This window comes from Aythya ferina (assembly GCF_964211825.1).
Source record: "Aythya ferina genome assembly, chromosome: 3".
NCBI classification, from domain to species: domain Eukaryota; kingdom Metazoa; phylum Chordata; class Aves; order Anseriformes; family Anatidae; genus Aythya; species Aythya ferina.
Window position 1 is genome coordinate 65,776,405 of NC_140298.1, and position 12,716 is coordinate 65,789,120.

Here is a 12,716-nt window from a genome sequence, read left to right on the forward strand (position 1 = left end):
ACCCTGATTATTGCACATAACTTGTGTCGACCCGCCTGATTCAATGGTTTCAAAGCTTTCATAAAATATTCCAGTTTAGCTCATTCATTGGCACAGGATACCTTTAATATCCCATGCAAACATAGTGACTGTCCTTTTCTTTGTGTGATGTCATCTCCATGCCCTGGAACATTACAAGCCTTTCTGAAAAGGTGATAGAAATGCAAAGGTTATGAGAACAGCAGAATTGGAGAGGTAATTGTGCAGAGGTGAGTAAAAGCCCTTCTGTGCCTGCCTCTCTTTGTTCATCTACCCCTCACATGTGATAAGAGTCACAGCTGAAAATAACCTTTTTCTCCAGTTTTAATGAGGTGCATATGTACCTATAGGCATCTCCAAAGGTGTAATGTTCGTTGTACCACATAGCCACGGCAAGTGGAGTTGGGTTACAACCTGTAGAACAAAAAGAGCTGTGTGTATTCAGGCTTGTTTGTGCTAGAAAGAGATGCATCTCAAATTCTTTGTTCTCTAAGATTGGAAACATAAACTAAATCTCCCTTCCCCCACAACAATTTCTTCAAAGCCAGACAATACCTAACTCAACGAATCAAGCCAGCATACCCAGGAAAATCTTATCACTCCTATCACTTGGAAGAGCTGTGATCTCATGGGAAGCAGAGAATGAAATCCAGTTTAAAAGCTTCCTCATTGAAAAACCTGCACCTAAATCCCTGCTGTATGCATTTTAAGATTTGAGCATATCCTCTTAATTATGTTTTAATTTTATTAAGGGATTAAGCCCTTTTTGTTCTTTTTCAAAAGTTCTTGGTGTTGGTCTATTCCCTTCCTTGTTTTGTTCAATAGAGTATCAACATCTGAAGCACTTTTCTAGGATAGTTGTTTTTAGTTGTACAAGTTGAAGTCTGTCATCAATATATAATGCTGTGAAGTTCTATGATGTGCTTCTTGTTCTATACCCTAGAAATGTGCATTTGTGTGTTAGCTTTCAAGGAGCTGTTGTTGCACATCAGCATGCAGACTCCTTCGATCCTGTTCAGCCAGGATCTGTCATTTGTGCATGTGTGTGCAATTCCGTAACGGAGGTGGTGGCCTTTTTCGTAGTCTATGAAGTCTGTAGTTTGTGTGCATGGAGCCTTGTACTAGTCCTACACCTCTGTGAGGATAAAGTCACAGATTCTATTTTCCAGAATCTCTCTCCAGTATTGACAGCAGTCTATATATTTTTAACATCAGCATGCTGAGCACCCTAAAGACTATGTACCAGTCACGTAGTGCAAAAGAGCGAGCAAAACAGAACAGGGGAAGAGAGATGCTAGAAAGAAACATGTACAGTAGGAAACCTTTCTCCACTGCATGCAGTAGCTTAACACAATTCATACTAACCTTAAGATACCATTGAGGATGCTAAAAAGCTTTGTAAAGACACAAGTGCTTTTCATGAAAAGAATCAATAATCTTTGAAATAAGTAACCTTTCCCCCCCACCCCTAGCTGGTACCTACAACAGCTCATGTAATTCAAGACTAATTTTTTACTTAGTTCTCCATAATGCTATTTATTTCTTGTCTGTTCTTTCCTTCTTTTGTAACTATTACTGAATTTCATGGGCTTCTCATAAAACACTCTAATGCTAATGCCAAGGGTAATTTTTTAAAGGTGCTTCAAAAATATAGATGTTTAATATGCAGCTGCTCTTTAAAGGGGCAAAAGGTTTCTTTCTGCCAATTCTCTCAAATTCTATATTCAAAATCTTTTTTTTTTTTTTTCTTCTTTTTTCTCTCCTGAACTGTCAATATTTAAGGAAGTGTCCTTTCATGTTTTCTATAATCCTGTTAAAAATAATAGGTACATTCTGTATCTGTGGCTAGACATGCAGCATGGTGCAAAATAATCTAAACACTCAAGGTTTGTTTGCAGATTTGCTCTAATGAAAAAGGCTTAAGATATATAATGAGACAGCCTCTTCTGATACAGTTAATCAGTATCCACACAAGCTGATCCCTTGAATGCATTACATGATTCATAAGAAATTGCTTAGCACATAAGAAATTAAGGTTGAATAGTATTTGTTGATGTCTCTTTTTTTCACTAAGAAACCCAAGACTTTTAAAGATAAAGAGTGGTAAGTGGTCCTCACTTAGGTTCTGCTGCTATCTGCAAAACAGTATAGTTTCATAGACAGTTATAGTACAAAAAAAAAAAATCCTAATACTGAACGGAAAGGGTTCTTTTTGTTCAGTTGAACATCATAGGAGGAAGGTACCATGCCTAAATTGTAAAAATATTTTGATCGCAAAATGCATTTAATAGGTCATACTTTTACAATCCCATCTTAGAGTTAATTACTACGTCTAGTCTCACAATAGGTCTATGGTAATATGTGTCTCACTGCATCTTTGTCTTTGTTTTGTCTAAACTGTCAGGGTGGGACTTTTAGAGGTACCTAATCAATATATAAATCCAGTTCCTCTTAAAACTCTTCATGGCACTGCTGAAGAGTTATGTGCTTTAAAAATAATTTGGTCTTCAGTCCAGTTCGCTTTACACAGGACTAGATAGTGAAGGAAAGGAAAGAGAGGAGACCTTGTCCTCAAGTGTTCTTGCATAATAGTAGATCAGGATAACTAGCTAATAGGGATGAAAGATGCTCAGACCTGCAGTGAACAGCACAGACAAATCCTTTTTCATGGATAGTGCGTGTTTATTGTACAACCTGCACTCTCTTTAGTGCCTGTCCTAACAGCGTGGCTGTGGTAAGCATATTTAGCCAGAAATTATTGCTTTCCTCCATCGCTGTTGCAAATTTCTAAAGCTGAAATTAGCTATCATGACAGAATTTGGTATGTGTTGGTGTTGGTCACTTTGGTTTTCTTAATTTCTTTCTATCATTTCTATGATTTGGAAAGGGAAGAGTTAACGAAGTTACTGGTATCGTAATATACACACCAGACTCTTCTGGTGTTTTTAAGTCTTCACAGGTTTTCTTCATGTCTGAAAAATGCAAATCTCTGGGTTCCTAAGAGCAACTGAACAGGGATATGTATTTTATCTTAAAACAAAGAGCAAAGAAAAAAAAATGAAAAAAGTTATTCAAAGGATTTTGGAAACAGGTGTTCTAAATCAACATTAATTGGATTTCAGTTAATTATTCCTTATACTTTAGGGGTTATAGGGAAGGAATAGAAGTTAAAAAACAAACAAACAAACAAACAAAAAAGAAAAAAAACAATTATTCTGACACAGTAATTGCTCTAATATTATGTAAGCTAAGCAGCCCCTCATGCCTTGCACTGCCCCTCAAAAAATAAAAAAATAAAAGGAAATAAAAAAGAAATTGGCCTCCATATGACTGTTATAGTGGCTAAGGAACAAGAATGAAGCGAAAAAACAAGATGTAGTCTTTGAAAGCCATCTTTACTTGGGAGGCTGGTTTAGTCTATTATGTACAGTGCCTCCTAACTATAGCTACTAAGATAAAGGCAACAACTAAAAAGCTGTTCTAGATTGGTTTTTGGTGCCATGTTTGTAATGTGAAGCTTGCCTACATGATTCCTCTGACATTTTACTTTTTGCAGTATATGATCTATGTGCATGGTTTAGACTGGGTCAAGAACATTTCTCCGGCTCTGGCAGATGAAGGCTGGGTGGAAGACAGGTCATTATTAAGGATCGTATTTTGGCTTTTGGCTTTCCATTCTAACTCCTATTGGAATGAGTCCACTTTTTGCCCAGTAATAACACTGGTGGAACATTTGACGTGAATAATTGTGTATATAAAGTTTTAGATTACCTCTGAGAACTGACTGATTCCAAGCTGTGAAAGAAGTAAGTGGGAGGGGGGGGTGAACATGGGCTGTATGCCAGTATTGCTGAGTTATGTGTATTTCAGTGGGAAACTCCCTCTAATGAGATTTTTTAAAATGGTTATGAAATTAAATTGTCTAAAGAATGGAATTTTTAAAATTGGAATGAAAGTATGCCTTTTATACGGGGATTTCATCTTTAATTTTGTGAAAACTTCTGTGCTGATCAATTGTAGTTGGTTAGAGTGAAAGTGGATGGTGAAACAGATTCTAACAAAAAAACTTGCTGATCTCCTCTTGCTGTCCAGCCTATGAGATGTGAGTGATACTTGGGAAAAAAAGAAAGAAATTTTCAATGTTATTTTAAAACTTTAATATGATATAATAATCAGACCTTCTAATAGCAACCAAGGTAATTTTTAACAAGGTTTTTACCTTAACAATGTCTCTTTGAAGAACTTCCCCCCCAGTACATTTGAAGTGGGCATGAAACATATCATTTTTGAACAGCAGATTTTGTCAAGTTATATGTGAAATTATTTACACAGCAAATTTAAAAAGATTTCAGAAAGCCTAATGAAACTTGCCCGAGGGCAGCTATAATTTGCATTCTAGCCTCCTGCATGCATGACAATTTGCTACACATCTCAGTTAAAGAAAATTGGAAGGGGACTTCCCACATTAAATACTTCTCATCTGTAACTCAGGTATATTGAGATATGCACAGTATATGTGTCAGCATATTTACCATCTTTACAAACAGATGTGAACATAATTACATCACGTCTACTTATTTTACTCACTTCTGTACATATTTGTGTAAGGTCCTAATAGGGACTTTAAAGATCTGAGATTTTAAAAGAGCTTATAAAAATATTTGCCAGTTTTGATGGGGCTTTCAGCAACATGGTCTACTGGGAGGTGTCCCTGCTCATGGCAGGGGGGTTGAAACTGGATGATCTTTAAAGTCCCTTCCAACCCAACCCATTCTATGATTCTATGAATATTATTCTTAGGAATAAACTGATCTGTCTTATTTGTCTCCTTATTTCAGAGCATTTAGCTGGTATTATTTCTCACATTGCACAGATGATGGTACTGCACTCTGTAGGAAAAAGTATTTCTCTGTAAAATATCACTTTTTCTCCCTGACTATGAAGTGAAACAGATAAATATCTTTAAAGTTTTGTTCAATAATTGTAAGAGAGTATATACGTATGAAGATAAAAATAAAGAAAAAAAATGAAGATATAAAATATATATGCACGCATGTTTAACTCTTGATTTCACAAATATGGTGGTTTATATATTTCTCTTGGCTGTCTTTTTTTTTTTTTTTTTTTTTTTTTTTTTTTTTGTTAAGTTACTGCATGCAAGCTTTATTCATGTTTGTACAGAACACACTTGCGCTTTGCAAATGAAGGTGCAAACTTTTCCTTCTCTTTAAAGTTAATAAAAGCTACTTCAAAATGTGTCTGTTTCAGTCACTGTTTTCAAAATCAATTCCATCAGCAGCAACTTGCATGAAAAATATATTTCAGACTACATTTGTAATTAATACCCTGGATGTGTTTTATACTCTTCTGCTATATACAACATCTCGGCTATTCTAATGCTTTTGATTTCTGTGTTTTTTTATCCCTGCCTCACCCTTTCCTTTACTCCCCCTTCTGACCTTTGGTAAAATCTTCACCATGGTGTATAGGTGATAATTGCCTGCCTTTTAAAAGATACTTTTTGTATCAGCTGAGCGCTCTCTTGTTTGAGACATGAACATATTTTATGGATGGACTCAAAGCCTGGTTGTGCTCAGTCATATGTGCAAAAAAATACATTGTTAGTCGTTTGTAATCCCCAGCCCGTGGTGGTCCTGCCCAGCTTATGTGTGGGAAGACATGTGCTTATTTAATCACAGACCAGATGCAGGGCTTAAGGGCCTGACCCAAAGCACAGTGAAATCGGTTGGAATCTCACCACAGATTTTAATGGCCTTAAATGTTTAGATATGTATCTGACTCATTTTTATGAAAAAGTACTACAAATAAAAAACAATTTCCTTTTCCTTTCCTCACTCCTTCCTCATTTTCCTTAGGAGGAAAATCCTCCACTGTGCTCTAAGTGAAACAAAAACAATTTAAAAAATCTGACAACTGTTCTGTCAGGAAAGTGTTATAATAGGAAGCTGGTTTTATAGTGCTGGGGAGGCTACGACACCTTTCTGCACTATGAACAATTTCTGATAACACTTTGGACAGACAGGTTGACATGCTTGCACTGAGAAAGAGTTTATATACAGTATGGAGCTGGGGCTACACAGTAAAAATATCCATATAGGCAGTATAGTCCACTTGTGAATTATAGCAGGGAAAAATATTTATGAGCACCACAGGACACGAAGCTCAAAGTGCAGTCATTTCTAAATGAAAATTATGTGACAGTTCATCAGTATTTAATGCTAACATTGCTTGATCTAGACATAAAGAATTTAGCAGCCATTTATCATAACATACAGTACTGTTCATTTCCTGATTTGCTTAGAATACATTGGTGTTTTAATCTCAACATGAGCCACAGGTCTAATTTTAGATGTTTAATGAAAGGAAAACCCAGAGAGAGAGAGAGAGATTTCTCAAATGGCTATTAGAAGCCTACTCCCACCACTTGAATTGGCTGTTGGTCTTTTTAATGCAGACTCCCAGAAGCCGGTGCCTGGTCCCTGCACCAGATGCAGGTGTTCCCTTGTGCTGTCAGCCAGGAATGATTAATGAGGATTTGCCCCTACTGAAAGCAGTCTTTGGAGCATTGTTCAGGGCATCTGTGGAACTGTCGGGGGAGACAAGGACACAAGTGAACAACCAATTATTTGGCCATCACTGAGGCAGCATGAAAAAGACATCAAATTGGACAGAGGAGCAAAGCTTTTGTTTCATGATCATATTTTTAGGTGTTAATAGTAACAGAGTAATTCTACCTGTTTTTTTTTTTTCTTTTTTTTCTTTTTTTTTTTTTTCTTTTTCTTTTTCTTTTTTTCACAGGGGAGAGGGGAAGGGCTCAGACACTGCTTTAAAGCTTGGAAAGGATGTGTAAAAGAAACAGAAACAGAAAACTGATCACGGTTCTTTAAAAGTGTAAAAGGGAGGAAAACACACAGAATTGATTTCTTGGCAGTTGCACCGTGTGTATGAAGATATACCGTTTTGCTCTACTACCATTAGGAAAGGAGGGCTAAGGATTCTGTGAGTGGGAGGATTTCTCATGCAGGGAGCTGTTTAATTGCTGACCAAACACAACAGCTCAGGAGCCGGGGCTTTAACAAGTGATAGTGCAGGGAGGTGTTACATTAGGATTCTGAAAAAGAAAATGTGAGGGAGCAAAACCAGACTACATTTGCAAGATTGCATTCGGCATTCTGCGTGCATCCCTCTTTCTGTCTCAAAGAAAATGCTCCTAGGTGCAGAAGAGTGAGGGGGAAAAGAGCAACAGAACTGAAAACACTGCTTGGGCTTAGGCTTCTGCATTTTTATATTTACCAAAGCTTGTGATTATAAATAATAATTTTAAACCAGAGGGAAAGGATTATATTTTCAGGGCAATCCAATTACAGGATGGATTGTTTAGAAAATACATTATATGCTCCATCCTGTCAAGCCTGTATTCTACCAGAGTATTAAGAATAAAAAAGTTAATTATATGGCTTAATTCTAATGAAGAATATGTTTTGTTGACTAATAACAAATATAGTGTCATTTCTACCACAGTACCATAATTAATGTTTGCAGTTGCTACTTCCCTGACCTCGGGAGTTCCTCTGTCCCTACACACACATGCAAGAAAAGGAGTTCAAATCCTGAATTACAATTATTACAAATAATTTCAAACTATTCCTTAACCAAGCAGAAATCTTTATTTTTAAATTAACAACAATGTTTAGGTATATTTAACTACACAGGTTTAGTTTAGTTTTCACATTATTTGTCTTTTCATGAGCACATTTTACCAAGGAGGACTCATAGCCTGTGATTTCTCATTTGCAAAATTATGTGAAAGTCCATAAGTAGAGGCCTGTTTCCTTACCCCAGTTGTTTTGTATGAAGCTTTTGTAAACAAAAATACTTTGAGTGCTTCATGTTTAGAATAAGTTGCTGCAGGTAACAAATGGATTTCTAGAAACATCTCAGAGTCAAATGCCCATGTCTTAAAATTGAACAGCGAAATACCATCTCCATTTCTAATAGGATGAAATAGGGAGAAGAAAAAAAAAAAAAAAAAAAAAAAAAAAAGAGAGAAAAAATATCATTGCAATTAAACAAGCTACTTAATCATAGAGAAAAACAACACCACCAGGATACATTTAAACGTATTCTTTATATTTTAAGAATACCACATATTATTTCTTTATACCCATTCAGATGAAAGTCTCTGTCAGAAGGAAATCACTAAACAACCCAGGAATCATTAGGATATTCCACCATTTCTAAAAGCTGTGTGGAAATTGTACTCTAGAGTTTTTATTGCTGGGAATATTCTCAATGCAGTCTCCCTGGACTGCAGTACTGATCCATGCAGTTCTGCAGGTTTGTCCTTTTCCAGGGGTAGGGCCATTTGTTACTCTCTGCAAAGGACTCTGACATTTGATGCTGAGCTTTGTCCCCTCTCACATTTGCTATATGTGCTACAAATTTAAATGACTTTATTAGAAGTTACAAAACCAGTGTACAGACACACTCAACTCTGTTTCCTTCTTGTCAGGAAGAGATGATGGCACCAACAATGTGTCCCTCTGTCTGAAAGACATAATTGCTTGATGGAAGAACAGTCTGTTCGACTCCTGGGTGTGATGGAAGTGATACTGGTAAGGAAGGAAAATATTTATAGGAACTGATGAATGATTATAGCATCTCTAAGGAGGACATTTGCCTGTGACTGTTAAAGTGCTGAATTGACTTTCCTGATACTTGATAAATAAATGGAAAGAATGCTTTCTGTTACCGGAGGCTGTGCTGGAGGTTGCACCTTTTCCTGTCAGATATGGACTTTGCTACCATGATTTGAGGCTTGTTTATCACTGGATTACTTCAGACTGTTCTGCTTGGGTTTGCCAGCTGAGAAGCATAGAGACATCAGATGTTAAAGCTTGAAGAAATTTCTAAGCAACATAAGGAAGAGTGCAACCTGTTGTTTAGATGTGTCAACAATCGGCATTGAAATATCTTCAAGGACATGGTCATTGTCTCCAAATTGCCTAGTGGGTAAGCACCCTGGGGACTGAGCTATGGGGACATCCTGTGTGATTAAGTTTGGTCCTTTTAAGAAAGCACTGACTCTTTTCAGAGGAGGTTCTTTGGCCTGAACATAGGGAGGGGTTTTGCCAGCTAGTGCACATGATAGGAATGCACTATTTTTACATAATATTTCCTCCAGTACAGCGGCATTACTTCCTTCCATTACATTCCTCTGCAACCTGCATATTCTAAAAAATAAAATGTATTTTACCAGTGTGTGTGCGGAATTTCCAGTACAATATCTGATACATGTTGTATTATGATGTTTTCATGGTAAATTCTTACTTATGTATTTTCATGCTACTTCAATAAAACCATCAAAACTGAAAGTCAAAGCAAAACAAAAACAAAGAGGTAAAAACATATGGAATAGGATAAACCAATTATCCTTTATTATGAGTGTTGTTTGCTAAAAACATCAGCTTTGATTTAGCTTTATGGGGTAACTTCAGTGGAAATTTATTTTGCAAAACTACAAAAAAAATAATGAAACTATCACTTCTGCTTTTACAATAATTTTTAATACTCCACAGGCTGCATAAGACTACAAAGTAGTGGATTAGCATGAGGGGAAGATGGTTACTACTTGTGAGTAAGCCTTTCTTTTTGTTCCACAATATATTTATGGTGCTATATAGCTAAATAAGAGCTGTGTCCTATTTTAAGTCACAACATGCACTTATGGATCTATGCTCTTGTCGATCCTTATAAAGGAAAAATGTTTCTTTGTAAACGACATGGCTACTGTGATGAATTGTTAGGATTTATATAAATACATATGTAATGAAAAGAGAATGTTAAAATTCAAATAAATATATTTTCATTGTTTTTAATATGTAATTTTAACTTTTTTTTACCATGCTGGAAAGAATGAGAGTTTTTAGATTCACATTATGTTTAAACGTTAGCATTATTTCTGTTTTCTATGGTAAATAAAATCAAATAAAGCAAGTTCAAGAACTCAGGAGTTTTCTTCACAAAACTTTTGACCATCAGGGTTTCTCTCTTTGTTCTTCCTCCTGTCAGTATAATGCAGCCTGAAGATTCTGGTCATTATGGCCAGTGTACCTGTGGTGACCATGATGACACCACAGACTTTTGTGCTTATGTTCTCGCCTCTAGGCCTGAAATGAGGTAAGGCTGCAGGCAAGTGGGGTAAAGTCATTAGTATCTCATAAAAACTTATTGTTAATGTACCATTTGATAAAGCAGAAGGAACTCTCTCTGCTGCTTGTACTGACAACAAATAAAGAGCAAGGGAAAAGATTTGGATGTAAAAATATTCCCCCTTGCAGGAACAGCATGAATCAGCTGCAGGTTGTTTCACACATTCTTGTATAGGGGTAGGCAGGACAAGTAGGAATTTTGCAAAGGACATTTCTATATTGATTTTATAAAATTATGCTGTATATGCTTGGTTTAGGCTGCAAAATTCACATTGTGAACTACTTAAGTTCTGTCTCTTTGTCAGTAGAGATTTGTAAAGCTAAAATAAACTTACATTCCTTTACCCTTGATAGGTGATTTTTATACCTGAAATCCCAGATCTAGGAGTTGAGTAAGACTGTGCTTACACATAGGTATATGAAAATGAAATCTATTTTTTTCCTCCTAAACTCCAGATCATATCCAAATTTTATTTTTATTCCCTGATTATGATTTATTCCTTGATTAATAGAACACATTCAGAACAGCTATGTGAGGCAAAAAGGCTTTTCATTTTCTACAGATCCCAGACTCATTTTTTCACCAAGCTCATTTTCCAACATTTCTAGATTTCACTTTCCTCTTTCTCTTCTGACTCATCTTCAAGTTTTTTTTTCTGATGACTGACAATGCCACCTTGCAAAGGTGTTTTCCCTTTGGCTTCCATCCTCTCCTCTCAGCACAGCAATTCTTCATTCACACATTCCCTTTACTTCCTATTTTAGTTCATACACTTCTCTTTTCCTGGACTTTTTAAAATTTTTTCTTCCTCCAGCCATGCCACAACTGGGAAAATAATGTTCTCCTCACCTGAAGGACTGGATCTTCACTAATGATGCAAAAGTTCCACCATGTATATTCAAAAGTTTCAAATAAAACCGTTGTTGATTGTTTTTCTAGGAAGACTATCTTTAAATTAGGAGGTTTTCATTAATGTTCTTTATAATATAAAATGATTCAGCTTCAAATTTCTCAGTATCTGAATATGAGTTAGACAAAATACTTGTCAGCATTTTGATGGATTATGAAGCCTCACCTTATATATCTTAATTGTTAGAATTTTCTTTGGATTTGTATGAACTGTCAAGCTTTATAATTTGTGTTTATGTATTTCAATATAAAATTCTTGTCTGCCTCAACCTATTTTATTGCTCTTCATGATGCTACGTTAATGTCAAGCATCATGACACAAGTTGAATATATTCATGCTAATGAAAACTACCCTTCACACAATCCTTATTTCAACCTCTTTTTAGCATATTTTTGGAAGCTTTAAGGAGGCAGACGGTGTTCCAAGTTCCAATTAGAAGTAAACAACAGAAAGATTCAGAAAGATTCATAAAATACACACTGGAGTGTTGATCGTTAGGAGTGGTAGTCTGTAAGCATTAACAGACAATAAATAGCACAGAAACATAATTTCTTATAAACTGTCAGAGCCTAGCCTTTTTATAAACTGTAATCTTGACTGCAAGGCTTGAATAGTAATGAAATAATGACCATAAGAATCTCAATATCGAAAATATCTGAGAAAACAATTTGTAAGGTTTCATCTAACAGCCTATTCCATCTAGCAGCCAAAAGGACATTTTAAGATAAGTTTATTAAAGTCCATTGCATTTGAAAAGACTTAGGTCGACTTTCCTGCTATCAGAGGCAGCCTCAGTCTCTTCCCTTATGGATACAGATTATGTTTGTTTTCAAAATTGCTGAAGACAGAAATATAGTCTGTGAGTTTCAGTGAACTTTCTTCACCTAATTTCAAATCTGCTTGAACTTAGTGACTTCATATATTTGATTTAAGCTTCTTTGAGTTTGCATTCAATAAAGAAGAAGAATATAGGTGAAGGGAGAAGAGACAGAAAATCTAACGCAGAAATATGAAGAAAAAAAAAGTTTGACATGTATGCCATGTGTGAATTACTTGTTTCTTTTTCAGTACCATCTGTGTTTTGTAGCACAGAAGCTTTCCTTGCCCCCTCCAAAAAATCAAGTTGGTGTTTTTGTTTTTAATTTAATCATGCACAAAGCAAAACAGAGAGGTTAGAAATAAATTTGTAATATTCATATAAACAATGTCTCCAGTACCTAAATCTGAGGCATGATGAATGTCCACAAGACAGAGAAGACAACTCAGTGAATAAAGATATCCTTGACAATAATGTTCAGTATCTATGACACAAAGGAAATTCAGCAAGTGTTTTTACTTCATCAGCTGCAGACTTAGTGAACAAATAGGTATTATGATTTATTTGTGTCCATCTTTGTTACATCTTATTCCAAAAGCAAATCATGCTACAATGGAAGATGTGAAATGGAGTGATCTATGTCGCTCTCTTATTGTCTGCTAGAAACTCTGCCCATCCCTGATTTTAATCACATCCACTTAGTGGTCAAGATAATTCACCTTGCTGGCCAGATAATCT

At 35.8% G+C, this 12,716-nt stretch overlaps 1 long non-coding RNA gene across 1 annotated transcript in view; it reads left to right on the forward strand.

Moving 5' to 3' along the window:
• LOC311434942 overlaps positions 1-9,832 on the forward strand; it is a 153,094-nt gene extending 143,262 nt beyond the window's left edge. Inside the window, exon 5 of the long non-coding RNA XR_014691848.1 lies at positions 8,552-9,832. This is a non-coding gene — a long non-coding RNA (uncharacterized lncRNA). The remainder of the gene's footprint in view (positions 1-8,551) is intronic.
• Positions 9,833-12,716: the final 2,884 nt, after the last annotated feature.